This window comes from Lagenorhynchus albirostris, chromosome 5 (assembly GCF_949774975.1).
Source record: "Lagenorhynchus albirostris chromosome 5, mLagAlb1.1, whole genome shotgun sequence".
Classification (NCBI taxonomy): Eukaryota; Metazoa; Chordata; class Mammalia; order Artiodactyla; family Delphinidae; genus Lagenorhynchus; species Lagenorhynchus albirostris.
The window spans coordinates 109,268,101-109,283,620 of record NC_083099.1 but is presented as its reverse complement, the minus strand read 5'-3'; positions in this window follow the sequence as shown (position 1 = coordinate 109,283,620).

The following is a 15,520-nucleotide window of genomic DNA, read 5'->3' as shown; positions in this document are numbered from 1 at the left end:
ATTGAATTAAAATCAATTCCCTGACTCTTTATAAAACTCTTTATATCTCTAAATAAAGGAGTGTAAATAAATGTTTTAGTTCTTTTAACATGCTTTTTAAAAATCCTAACAAACAAAAACACAATTGCCTATTGAAAATGATATTTCCTTCAAAAAAAAAAAAAAGAAACAAATTCTAATTAGCTAGTAAAAAGTATCTTTAATTTCAGAGTTGCTTAGAAGGTTCATAAAGTATTGCAAAAATTTGAATTACTGCAAGAGTTAACAGTGGCAACTCAAGTCACTGCTTCCAGTATGATTTCATTCCAGTATGATTCATATATGTACATGTATGTATGTAAAATGAGTATGTATAATTGATTGAATATGTATTTATATTTGTATATGTATGTACATACACATATATGTGAGAAATAATCACTATTTTTTTAATAATCACTACTTTTTAATTTAAAAGCAAGTTAATATAGAGGTTTTAAAATTATGTAATGGAAATGTGAAGTTTCAGAATAAAATCTTACATATCTGAGGCAAAAGCAGCAAATGCAGCTAATCCAGTGAACACAAAAGATAATAATGTAAAACTACCTACCTATATCTCCGTTTTAATTCAAAAAGGATGGTGACCAGGGTAGAAGTTTGACCACTAAATGAAATGGCATAAAAGGAAGAGAAAAAGAAATCTCTACCTTCTAAAATTAAAATAAAAATGTCTTTTATATTTTTGAAATAAAAATAAACCTTAATTTCTCACATCAACATATCTAAGTGCTACAGTTCATTGAAGCTGCTTGGGCATCTCTAAAATTAAAGAAAAATGAATTACAGATTTTTTAATGAAATAAGTTGCCAGACGGTCATTACTCTCAATAGTGCTTACCAAGGAAAAGATTTTCTTTGCTCTTTAAGCATGAAAGAGAGGAGGCATGTTTAATGGCTCCATAGGGATGATAGTTTGTTTTCAATCTGCTTCACAAAATGTTGGCTTTGAAGATGATACATTTTTTTTTATGTTCCTAGATTGGAATTTTAGAGTTTTTGTTTTTAGTACTTTTTTTCTGTAATCAAAAGATAAACACAATAAAGTGTATAAAAGAATAAAGAATAATTCTCCTTGAAACCAAGGAGATGTCTTAAGAAAATATACTTGATAGCTTTGTTTAAAACATTACCTGGTATTAACAGCAACAAGAATAAATTAAGTCAAGTGTTCAACACTTTATCTTGATCTTATAGTGGGTTTTTATTTTCAAACAGATCTTTGCAATGTGTTTGCATTATAAACAATATGGAGAGAAAGATTTTAATGAGTGTTAGAACCTGCTGATAGTTAATGGTTCCCCCTTTAACAAAGGGATTTACAAACACAAATACATATAGGTTAGAATTATATATTATAATGTGAGGATTCAAATGCTTTATTACTTAAAAATTAATCAAGCCTATAATTAATAACTTTTATTTACTCTAAAATGTACAACCTTGAAAAAATAATAGGCAACAGATTAAAAATTACTACCAAAAAAAAGATAAAAGGGATTTTAAAATCATCACACTTCAATGCAAATTGTGCCAATAATTTTACAAGGTCTTCATACTGGTATCTAAACTCCATTCACAAGTAGATCTCTGGGATTAGGTTCTAAAAATCATGAACTAGTTCTACAATCCTTTGTTATTTATATTTCTCAAACTGTCAGGAAAAAAATGAAGATCTTTACAATGGTAGCATTTTCAAAAGAAATCAGAAATAATGTTCAAAGTATAGCTCTTGCCTTGCACCACCTTGCATAGTACATACCTGCCTTAAAAACAAATGTTTAGTCATTGAATTTTAGCAGCAATTATTATCTATTTTAAGAGATACACTTTCTTATTATTACTCTAACAGTGATCCACTCAGTTGTGTCTTTGCATGTATCAAAACACAAAATTTATAAATCCATCAGATTTGGGCATTATTTTAGGCCACATCACCAAATGCATAATATACATCATCTGTTCTGATGTGCATCCAATTTTGTGAATTTTTTATGAGGCTCCAAGATGTGTAAATATACAAAAGATTGTCTCTGCATTTAAAACAAAAAAAACCTCAACAAAAGAAAAAAACAAAAATTGACTTCTAGTTTTAGTTCACAGATGAAAGAGCTGGAAAGAAGTAGCTCCTATCCCTACAGGGGGGAAAAAAAGAAAAAAGTAGGAAATTACAAATTAATGGCTATTCATGAACTCATCAGAAAACTCAGGGACAAGGATAGAGTCATACTAAAATCTAGAGACATAGAACATGAACATTTACTTAAATGAGACAAACGTCACCAGACACAATATAATCTGATAGAATATTAGAGCACTAATGTTGACAAATTGCTGGGCTAGCATGAAAGTGTGAAGCTCCTGATAGTAAAGGCACTTAGGAAGGAAGTTTATCATTTCCTTTTAAAGTTACACACAGACTTGTTATATGACCCATAACTAGCATTTTTAGGTGTTTAACCAAGTGAATTCAAAATGTATGTTCACACTAAAACCCATAGCTGAATGATTATAGAAGATTTTTTTAACAATTAAAAACTGCACTTCAACAAGAGAATGGATAAATAAGCTGTGGCACATTTATATGAATAATATCTGCTAATGCAATAATAATCTCATGTTTCACTACCACTGTATTTGTGTCTGTTTGCCATATTATAACAGCATTCAGTTCATTGTTTTTGCTAAAAGATTGAGGACACAAATTCTTGATGACCCAAGTCAGATGATAACTTTCCTTTGAATACCTCTGTAATATTTAATTCAGAATTAATCACATTCACTTCCATGATTAAATACCAACAAAACATAATAATTCCCCCACCAAAAAAAAAAAATCTTTCTGTACTTTTCTGTATCCTTAAATATATTATGCAACTGAAAAAGAAAGCAGGACTCTACCTTTTCCAACTATGCATTCAGTGTCTTTCATTTTGGAGATCTTCAATAACCATTTGATAATACCTTAATAAGGTATAATAATAAGGTAGACTGATAATAATAATAAGTCTAATAAGGTAGACTGATAACTACCTTAAAACTCTTAATTATAATCAAATAATAAGGAAAATAATTTATAAGGCATAAGAAAATAATGTTTTGGGAATAATATGTTACTGGAATGCTATTGATATCTAAATTAACTTTTATAAAAATTACTTAATTTTTATTATGTTGAAAACAATGGATAAAATATTATGCAATAAGATTTTTAGCTGCAATCATTAAGGTATCTTAATTCTTGATTCTCCATAGCTGTACTTCAAACAGTTATAGTGACATGAAATATAAAGGAAAGAGATTTTTATCTACAAATTATTACATTTGGTCTTAACTCCTGCTCCAGGCATACTGGCTTTCAGAGTTGTATTCTATTTTTTCCCCTTATATAGCACCTCAGCTTTATATATTTGAAATGTCAGTAAATGTAAAATAAATTATGACAAGTACTTTCAATCTAAATATCTATATATCATAAATATTTTGCAATTGCCTCCCATTGTTTACTAAAAATTGTTAAATAGGGCTTCAGGTATTCCTTTAGGCAATGTGTTTTCTGAGAAATACTGGAGGTAAGAGGCAGTTAGAACAGCAAAACTTATTTATTTATTTAGTTTATTTAAAATGTACACATTGCCCAAAGCCAGTAGCACAGTGTACAGAACATAAATTGAAACACTTAAACTGAATGTACCACCTGACTAGAAGAAATAAATACTAAGGGGAATGGCATATATGGGAAATATAGGCAAGAGAGTATCAGGAAAAGACCATTCTGATATAATGATTGCTTTATCAAGAAACTGGTTAAATTCCAGTGATAGTTTATCTGCAGAAGTTCAGCATTGGAAAGTAGATATGGATTTTCAGCAAAAGAAGTGCAGTTGATCATACTGTGTATTTATGTTGCTTAAAGAATATGGCGAAATATGAAATACTCATCTATCAAATTATATATGAATTAAAAGTAGTAATCTTCATAAATAGATTTGTAATTAAAATGAAGAATAGATTAAATATATTTATTAAATTACTTAAATAAAAAAAGTTCAATAAAAATTGGCTATTTTTAGGAAGAAAATTCCATGAAAATTTTGCTAGCTAATTTTTCCCATGAAATCTGCAATATTTCTCAGTAGTATTTACTTTATATTTCTGTGTAAATCCTACTGAAACATTACTTTCAAATTTTAATATAAAGATGACATCATAAACATTCTTAACAAAAACAGACTAACAGTGTTTTTAAAGGTTTATGACAGTAAGTTGAATGCTGGGCCCCGAAAGATATGTCCAAGTCCTCATATCTGTGACCTATGAATGTTATATCATGTGAACAAAAAGTATTTATATCTGTAATTAGTTAAGGATTTGGACACAATGAGATAATCTTGAATTATGTTCATGGACTCTTAAATCGAATGACGTGTCTTCATAAGAGTGAAACAGAGGGAGATTAGAGGAATGGACACACCCACACAGGAGAAAGTGATATGAAGCAAGAGGTGGAGATTGGAGTCATGCAGCTACCAGCTATGAAACACCAAAGATTTCCTGCTGCCACAAGAAGCTAGGAAAAAATCATGAAACAAACTCTCCTCCAAAGTCTCTGGTAGGAGTATGGCCTATTGACACATTGTATTTAGATTTCTCAGCTCCAGAACTGTAAAGAAAGACATCTGCTGTTTTAGGCCATCTGATTCATGGTAATTTTGTTACAGTAGCCATATAGTCTTTTTTATTTGTTATTTAAGTTTTTCATGTGGAGGAAAAATTGGAAAGAGTTCCAATTTATCCTTAATTGCATTTCCAAATCAGTGGAATACTAAAATATTTTAATAGACTTAATTCATTACTTATGTACTCCTATCATCCATTCGGATTCCCTGTGCTTATTAGAACATTCTAATGAAATGAAATAGCACTTATGGTTATTTAAGAACATATTTTCATAGTAAAATATGAAAGAGACAGCTTGAATGTAAAGTAATGAAAATACATTTCAGGCAATCAAAAATTAAGATACAATTTTATAGTTATGTTAACCTCAAGAAAAGTAAATTGTAAGGTCTAAAGACATTAGTTAGGATAAAGAAGATACCATTATAATGACAAGAAGGAAAGTGAACTTGAATGCACTTAGCAAAACAGTCTAAACATATGTGGAATAATAGTTGTAAAAATTACAAGAAAACATGACAATCGTACTTATAAATTGTAAGCATGGCACTAAAAAATTGATGTGTAAAGTCTATGTCAAGCAGAGAGACTAATACAGATATGGAGCATTTAAAGAAAATCATTAACAAGCTGGACACAGTGGATGCCTATACATTAGTAATCTAAAAGTTAGAGAATATAAGTTATTTGTAGTGTACTCATACTGAAATAAATGACAAGTAAAGAACACTTTTTTGAGGGGGAAGGCGGAAGATGGCGGAAGAGTAAGACGCGGAGATCACCTTCCTCCCCACAGATACACCAGAAATACATCTACACGTGGAACAACTCCTACAGAACACCTACTGAAGGCTGGCAGAAGACCTCAGACCTCCCAAAAGGCAAGAAACTCCCCACGTACCTGGGTAGGGCAAAAGAAAAAACAGAGACAAAAGAATAGGGACGGCACCTGCACCAGTGGGAGGGAGCTGTGAAGGAGGAAAAGTTTCCACACACTAGAAAGCCCCTTCGCGGGCGGAGACTTTGGGAGGCGGAACGGGGAGCTTCGAAGCCGCGGAGGAGTGCACAGCAACGGGTGCGGAGGGCAAAGCGGGAAGATTCCCGCACAGAGGATCGGTGCCAACCGGCACTCACCAGCCCGAGAGGCTTGTCTGCTCACCCGCCGGGGCGGGCGGGGCTGCGAGCTGAGGCTCTGAGGCTCGGGTTTCCGTTTCGGACGTAGCGCAGGGAGAGGACTGGGGTTGGCGGCTTGAACATAGCCCGAAGGGGTTGGTGCACCACAGCTAGCCGGGAGGGAGTCCGGGGAAAAGTCTGCACCTGCCGAAGAGGCAGGAGACTTTTCCTTCCCTCTTTGTTTCCTGGGGCGTGAGGAGAGGGGTTTAAGAACGCTGCTTAAAGGAACTCCAGAGACAGGCGCGAGCCGCGGCTGAAAGCGCGGACCCCAGAGACGGGCGCGAGCCGCGGCTGAAAGCGCGGAATCCAGAGACGGGCGCAAACCGCGGCTAAAAGCGCGGACCCCAGAGGCGGGCGGGAGACGTTAAGGCTGCTGCTGCCGCCACCAAGGGGCCTGTGTGCGAGCACAGGTCACTCTCCACACCCCTCTTCCGCGGAGCCTGTGCAGCCCGCCACTGCCAGGTTCCCGGGATCCAGGGACAACTTCCCCGGGAGAACGCACAGCGCACCTCAGACTGGTGCAAAGTCACGCCGGCCTTTGCCACCGCAGGCCCGCCCCGCACTCCGTGCCCCTCCCTCCCCGCCGGCCTGAGTGCGCCAGAGCCCCCGAATCAGCGGCTCTTTTAACCCCATCCTGTCTGAGCAAAAAACAGACGCCCTCCAGCGACCTACACGCAGTGGCAGGGCCAAATCAAAGCTGAGCCCTGGGAGCTGTGAGAACAAAGAAGAGAAAGGGAAATCTCTCCCAGCAGCCTCAGAAGCAGCGGATTAAAGCTCCACAATCAACTTGATATACCCTGCATCTGTGGAATACCTGAATAGACAACCAATCATCCCAAATTAAGGAAGTGGACTTTAGGAGCAAGATCTATGATTTTTTCCCTTTTCCTCTTTTTGTGAATGTGTATGTGTATGCTTCTGTGTGAGATCTTGTCTGTATAGTCTTGCTTCCACCATTTGTCCTAGGGTTCTATCCGTCCATGTTTTTTTTTTTTTTAATTTTTTTCTTAATAATTAATTTTAATAACGTTATTATACTTTACCTTCATTGTTTCTTTCTTTCTTTCTTTCTTTCTTTCTTTCTTTCCTTCCTTCCTTCCCTCCTTTAGACAACGAATCATCCCAAATTGAGGAGGTGGTCTCTGACAGCAAGATTTATGATTTTTCCCCATTTACCTCTTTCAGTGAGGGTGTATGTGTATGCTTCCATGTAAGATTTTGTCTGTATAGCTTTGCTTCCAACATTTGTCCTAAGGTTCTATCCGTCTCTTTTTTTTTTCTAAATAAGAATTTTTTAATTCAATAACTTTATTATACTTTATTTTATTTTTACTGTATCTTCTTTCTTTCTGTCTTTTTTCCTTCTTTCCCTCCTTCCTTCCTCCCTCCCGCCCTCCCTCCTTTCTTTCCTTCTTGCCTTCTTTCCTTCTTTGCTTCTTTCTTTCTTTCTTCCTTCCTTCCTACCCTCCTTTCCTTCTTTCTTTCCTCATACTTCTACTAATTCCCTCTACTTTTTCTCCCTTTTATCCTGAGCCGTGTGGATGAAAAGCTCTTGGTGCTCCAGCCAGGAGGCAGGGCTCTGCCTCTGAGGTAGGAGAGCCAACTCAGGACACTGGTCAACAAGAGACCTCCCAGCTCCACATAATATCAAACGGCGAAAATCTCCCAGAGACCTCCATCTTAACACCAGCACCCAGCTTCACTCAACGACCAGCAAGCCACAGTGCTGGAAAACCTATGCCAAACAACTAGCAAAACAGGAACACAACCCCACCCATTAGCAGAGAGGCTACCTAAAATCATAATAAGGCCACAGACACCCCAAAACATACCACCAGACGTGAACCTGCCCACTAGAGAGACAAGATCCAGCCTCATCCACCACAACACAGGCACTAGTCCCCTCCACCAGGAAGCCTACACAACCCACTGAACCAACCTTAGCCACTGGAGACAGACATCAAAAACAGGAGGAACTACGAACCTGCAGCCTGCAAAAAGGAGACCCCAAACACAGTAAGATAAGCAAAATGAGAAGACAGAAAAACACACAGCAGATAAAGGAGCAAGATGAAAATGCACCAGACCTAACAAATGAAGAGGAAATAGGCAGTTTACCTGAAAAAGAATTCAGAATAATGATAGTAAGGTTGATCCGAAATCTTGGAGATAGAATGGACAATAGAATGGACAAAATGCAAGAATCAGTTAACAAGGACCGAGAAGAACTAAAGATGAAACAAGCAATGATGAACAACACAATAAATGAAATTAAAAGTACTCTAGATGGGATCAATAGCAGAATAACTGAGGCAGAAGAACGGATAAGTGACCTGGAAGATAAAATAGTGGAAATAACTACTGCAGAGCAGAATAAAGAAAAAAGAATGAAAAGAACTGAGGACAGTCTCAGAGACCTCTGGGACAACATTAAACGCACCAACATTCGAATTATAGGGGTTCCAGAGGAAGAAGAGAAAAAGAAAGCGACTGAGAAAATATTTGAAGAGATTATAGTTGAAAACTTCCCTAATATGGGAAAGGAAATAGTTAATCAAGTCCAGGAAGCACAGAGAGTCCCATACAGGATAAATACAAGGAGAAATAGGCCAAGACACATATTAATCAAACTGTCAAAAATTAAATACAAAGAAAACATATTAAAAGCAGCAAGGGAAAAACAACAAATAACACATAAGGGAATCCCCATAAGGTTAACAGCTGATCTCTCAGCAGAAACCCTACAAGCTAGAAGGGAGTGGAGGACATACTGAAAGTGATGAAGGAGAAAAACCTGCAGCCAAGACTACTCTACCCAGCAAGGATCTCATTCAGATTTGATGGAGAAATTAAAACCTTTACAGACAAGCAAAAGCTGAGAGAGTTTAGCACCACCGAACCAGCTTTACAACAAATGCTAAAGGATCTTCTCTAGGCAAGAAACACAAGAGAAGGAAAAGGCCTATAATAACGAACCCAAAACAATTTAGAAAATGGGAATAGGAACGTACATATCGATAATTACCTTAAATGTAAATGGACTAAATGCTCCCACCAAAAGACACAGATTAGCTGAATGGATACAAAAACAAGACCCTTATATATGCTGTCTACAAGAGACCCACTTCAGACCTAGAGACACATACAGACTGAAAGTAAGGGGGTGGAAAAAGATATTCCATGCAAATGGAAACCAAAAGAAAGCTGGAGTAGCAATTCTCTTATCAGACAAAATAGACTTCAAAATAAGGACTATTAAAAGAGACAAAGAAGGACACTACATAATGATCAAGGGATCGATCCAAGAAGAAGATATAACAATTGTAAATATTTATGCACCCAACATAGGAGCACCTCAATACATAAGGCAAATACTAACAGCCATAAAAGGGGAAATCGACAGTAACACATTCATAGTAGGGGACTTAAACACCCCACTTTCACCCATGGACAGATCATCCAAAATGAAAATAAATAAGGAAACACAAGCTTTAAATGATACATTAAACAAGATGGACTTAATTGATATTTATAGGACACTCCATCCAAAAACAACAGAATACACATTTTTCTCAAGTGCTCATGGAACATTCTCCAGGATAGATCATATCTTGGGTCACAAATCAAGCCGTGGTAAATTTAAGAAAATTGAAATTGTATCAAGTATCTTTTCTGACCACAATGCCATGAGACTAGATATCAATTACAGGAAAAGATCTGTAAAAAATACAAACACATGGAGGCTAAACAATACACTACTTAATAATGAAGTGATCACTGAAGAAATCAAAGAGGAAATCAAAAAATACCTAGAAACAAATGACAATGGAGACACAACGACCCAAAACCTGTGGGATGCAGCAAAAGCAGTTCTAAGGGGGAAGTTTATAGCAATACAAGCCCACCTTAAGAAGCAGGAAACATCTCGAATAAACAACCTAACCTTGCACCTCAAGCAATTAGATAAAGAAGAACAAAAAAACCCCAAAGCTAGCAGAAGGAAAGAAACCATAAAAATCAGATCAGAAATAAATGAAAAAGAAATGAAGGAAACAATAGCAAAGATCAATAAAACTAAAAGTTGGTTCTTTGAGAAGATAAACAAAATAGATAAACCACTAGCCAGACTCGTCAAGAAAAAAAGGGAGAACACTCAAATCAATAGAATTAGAAATGAAAAAGGAGAGGTAACAACTGACACTGCAGAAATAAAGGAGATCATGAGAGATTACTACAAGCAACTCTATGCCAATAAAATGGACAATCTGGAAGAAATGGACAAATTCTTAGAAATTCACAACCTGCCAAGACTGAATCAGGAAGAAATAGAAAATATGAACAGACCAATCACAAGCACTGAAATTGAAACTGTGATTAAAAATCTTCCAACAAACAAAAGCCCAGGACCAGATGGCTTCACAGGAGAATTCTATCAAACATTTAGAGAAGAGCTAACACCTATCCTTCTCAAACTCTTCTAAAATATAGCAGAGGGAGGAACACTCCCAAACTCCTTCTACGAGGCCACCATCACCTTGATACCAAAACCAGACAAGGATGTCACAAAGAAAGAAAACTACAGGCCAATATCACTGATGAACATAGATGCAATAATCCTCAACAAAATACTAGCAAACAGAATCCAACAGCACATTAAAAGGATCATACACCATGATCAAGTGGGGTTTATTCCAGGAATGCAAGGATTCTTCAATATACGCAAATCTATCAATGTGATAAACCATATTAACAAATTGAAGGAGAAAAAACATATCATCATCTCAATAGATGCAGAGAAAGCTTTTGACAAAATTCAACACCCATTTATGATAAAAACCCTGCAGAAAGTAGGCATAGAGGGAACTTTCCTCAACATAATAAAGGCCATATATGACAAGCCCACAGCAAACATCATCCTCAATGGTGAAAAACTGAAAGCATTTCCACTACGATCAGGAACAAGACAAGGTTGCCCACTCTCACCACTCTTATTCAACATAGTTTTGGAAGTTTTAGCCACAGCAATCAGAGAAGAAAAGGAAATAAAAGGAATCCAAATCGGAAAAGAAGAAGTAAAGCTGTCACTGTTTGCAGATGACATGATCCTATACATAGAGAACCCTAAAGATGCTACCAGAAAACTACTAGAGCTAATCAATGAATTTGGTAAAGTTGCAGGATACAAAATTAATGCACAGAAATCTCTGGCATTCCTATATACTAATGATGAAAAATCTGAAAGTGAAATCAAGAAAACACTCCCATTTACCATTGCAACAAAAAGAATAAAATATCTAGGAATAAACCTACCTAAGGAGACCAAAGACCTGTATGCAGGAAATTATAAGACACTGATGAAAGAAATTAAAGATGATACAAATAGATGGAGAGGTATACCATGTTCTTGGATTGGAAGAATCAACATTGTGAAAATGACTCTACTACCCAAAGCAATCTATAGATTCAATGCAATCCCTATCAAACTACCACTGGCATTTTTCACAGAACTAGAACAAAAAATTTTGCAATTTGTCTGGAAACACAAAAGACCCCGAATAGCCAAAGCAATATTGAGAACGAAAGAAGGAACTGGAGGAATCAGGCTCCCTGACTTCAGACTATACTGCAAAGCTACAGTTATCAAGACGGTATGGTACTGGCACAAAAACAGAAAGATAGATCAATGGAACAAGATAGAAAGCCCAGAGATAAACCCATGCACATATGGACACCTTATCTTTGATAAAGGTGGCAGGAATGTACAGTGGAGAAAGGACAGCCTCTTCAATAAGTGGTGCTGGGAAAACTGGACAGGTACATGTAAAAGTATGAGATTAGAGCACTCCCTAACACCATACACAAAAATAAGCTCAAAATGGATTAAAGACCTAAATGTAAGGCCAGAAACTATCAAACTCTTAGAGGAAAACATAGGCAGAACACTCTATGACATAAATCACAGCAAGATCCTTTCTGACCCACCTCCTAGAGTAATGGAAATAAAAACAAAAATAAACAAATAGAACCTAATGAAACTTCTAAGCTTTTGCACAGCAAAGGAAACCATAAACAAAACCAAAAGACAAGCCTCAGAATGGGAGAAAATATTTGCAAATGAAGCAACCGACAAAGGATTAATCTCCAAAATTTACAAGCAGCTCATGCAGCTCAATAACAAGAAAACAAACAACCCAATCCAAAAATGGGAAGAAGACCTAAATAGACATTTCTCCAAAGAAGATATACAGACTGCCAACAAACACATGAAAGAATGCTCAACATCATTAATCATTAGAGAAATGCAAATCAAAACTACAATGAGATATCATCTCACACCAGTCAGAATGGCCATCATCAAAAAATCTAGAAACAATAAATGCTGGAGAGGGTGTGGAGAAAAGGGAACACTCGTGCACTGCTGGTGGGAATGTGAATTAGTTCAGCCACTATGGAGAACAGTATGGAGGTTCCTTAAAAAACTACAAATAGAACTACCATATGACCCAGCAATCCCACTGCTGGGCATATACCCTGAGAAAACCAAAATTCAAAAAGAGTCAGGTACCAAAATGTTCATTGCAGCTCTATTTACAATAGCCTGGAGATGGAAACAACCTAAGTGCCCATCATCAGATGAATGGATAAAGAATATGTGGCACATATATACAATGGAATATTACTCAGCCATAAAAAGAAACGAAATTGAGCTATTTGTAATGAGGTGGATAGACCTAGAGTCTGTCATACAGAGTGAAGTAATTCAGAAAGAAAAAGACAAATGCCGTATGCTAACACATATATATGGAATTTAAGAAAAAAAATGTCATGAAGAACTTAGGGGTAAAGCAGGAATAAAGACACAGACCTCCTAGAGAACGGACTTGAGGTTATGGGGGGGGGAAGGGTGAGCTGTGACAGGGCGAGAGAGTCATGGGCATATACACACTAACAAAGGTAGTAAGGTAGATAGCTAGTGGGAAGCAGCTGCATGGCACAGGGATATTGGCTCTGTGCTTTGTGACAGCCTGGAGGGGTGGGATGGGGAGGGTGGGAGGGAGGGAGACGCAAGAGGGAAGACATATGGGAACATATGTTTATGTATGACTGATTCACTTTGTTATAAAGCAGAAACTGACACACCATTGTAAAGCAGTTATACCCCAATAAAGATGTTAAAAAAAAAAACACTTTTTTTTTGAATTTTAAAAAACACTCAAAGATTTTTAAAAGAAAATTATGATATACGTGAACAAGTACACAGAACTGTTTTGCAATAGCAATCATACTGTATGACAAATGTTAATACTGTATTACTGCAAAAATTTCATTCCTAGCTATATATCTGAGATACCTTCTTCCATATGCCCATTGGAAAATGTATATAAAAGATTGTTCATTGTAGCAACTGTTTATATTTCAAAAAAGCATGTGAGGGCTTCCCTGGTGGCGCAGTGGTTGAGAGTCCACCTGCCGATGCGGGGGACACGGGTTCGTGCCCCGGTCTGGGAAGATCCCACATGCCGCAGAGCGGCTGGGCCCGTGAGCCATGGCCACTGAGCCTGCACGTCCGGAGCCTGTGCTCTGCAACGGGAGAGGCCACAACAGTGAGAGGCCACGTACCGCAAAAAACAAACAAACAAACAAACAAACAAAAAAAGCATGTGAAAACTTAACTGTTCCTCATAGGAAAACTAATAAACTATGTATTAGACAGAATTAAAAGTAATGAAATAATTTTACATAAGTCATCATGGATAAAACTCAAAAAGTGAAGAAAAATTTCAGAGAGATACATAAATTGATAATAGTTAAATAAAATTTAAAAACATGCAAAAAATAATATGTCTTATTTATTACAAATAAGTTCATGGGACTAACAGAAAACAAAACAGGATGACTTTTGTTTCTGAGCAGTAAGGTTATCTGGAAAAGGCAGAGTTGATGATAGAATTTGAATTTGATTTTACAGGTTTTGCTTACATATATGGCAAATGTGTAAGAGTTGTTTCAACTAAACAGTGATTAGGTGGATGTCTACTTTTTTCCCCCCAAAATTTTGTATATTATATATCTGTTTATTCATTTTAAATGAAAATAACAAAAGAATGGACTTTTGTGATGTATATATCCTGAATCTTTGAGTTTTTGAAAATGACCATCTTTCCTTCACAAATAAAAACTGACAACTTGCCTTAGTATAGAATAATTGTTACAAATTTTTTCTCTCCAAAATTCTCCATATGTTGCTTAATTATATTAATAGCTATTATATTGTAGAGTGTAGAACTAACTCTGTTTAGTGCATAGAATGTTACCTTTTGTATTGTCCCAAAGTGTACAAATTCATTCTTTAAACCTAAAATTTGAAAATTTCATCTTTATGTACATGGAGGTAAATCTTTGCATAAGTTTTACCGGGTATTTGATGGGCTTTTTTATAAGTCGATTTAGATTTTTTTTTTTTTGGTCCAGGAAAATTGTAGTGTCCACTAACTCTTTTCCTTTTGCTATTTCTTTGTCTCATCTTATGTCTTTTTAAAAAGTGAATCCTTCTTAATCATAAATATTATTATAAAGTAGTTCTATATCAAATGAATTTATATGTTTTATAGATTTTCTTCATCTAAAGTATATTTTTCCTTTGCATTCTTAGTATTATGCTTTTTGTTTTTTGAGTTATAGAATATCTTCATAGCTTTTTTTGGTAATTTTTTCCTGTTTATTCATATTTAAATGAGAAGGTAACTAATCCATATTTTTGTAAGTGAGAAACACATGTAATTTAGATTGCTCTTGTTTTTATTTTCTAGGCTCCTGATTGCTGCTAGATATTCCATTGCTTTTAAGTCAGAAGTCTCATTGCTATATATAGCTTCCATCTATCCCTTTGATATTTTGTAGTCCTAAACTTTAAACATTCTATTGATTTAAGAGGGAATATCTTTGTCCCTCATAAGAGATAGATTATTAACAGATGTTAATTACCATCAATTAACATAATCTTTTAATATATTTATGAGGATATTCTGAGAACATGCAAAACAATACTTTGTAAGGAACTCTGAATAATTTTTTTAGCCAGTAAGTCATATCCATAGTCCTTATAGGCCCAACATTTTCTCCTTAACACTTTATTTTCTTCAGAAATATAACTTTCTTTAAATAAGTTTTGCTATAATATTAATTGAATAGATGGAAATATAGTGTAAGAATTGGTTTAAGTAAAAATATACTAATGCACCAGATTTGAGAGTGAACTAGTCCTGACTGATTGGGAAAGCAGATACAAGGGTATTTTCTTTCTCAGTTTTATCCTTTCTGTGAGATAGTCTTCACACGAAGAAATGCATGCATTGACAGAAATTGCATACTGATTTTCCCCCCAGTGAACTGACATAGATTTCTGTGGTTACTTCTGAGAATTTCTCATATTGACAAGCAGATAGTTAAAAATTTCTTTCTTTTAGGACTATTGGATCTTTGCATCTCTAATATTGTTTATAAACTTTCAAAGAAAGATTTTGTGAAGTCAACTATATATCATTAGCTTTTAGTCAATTCAAGCTAAAACTGCTATAAATAAAGTTGAAATGTACCTTCATGTATCAACACTCTCTTATATTTTAAA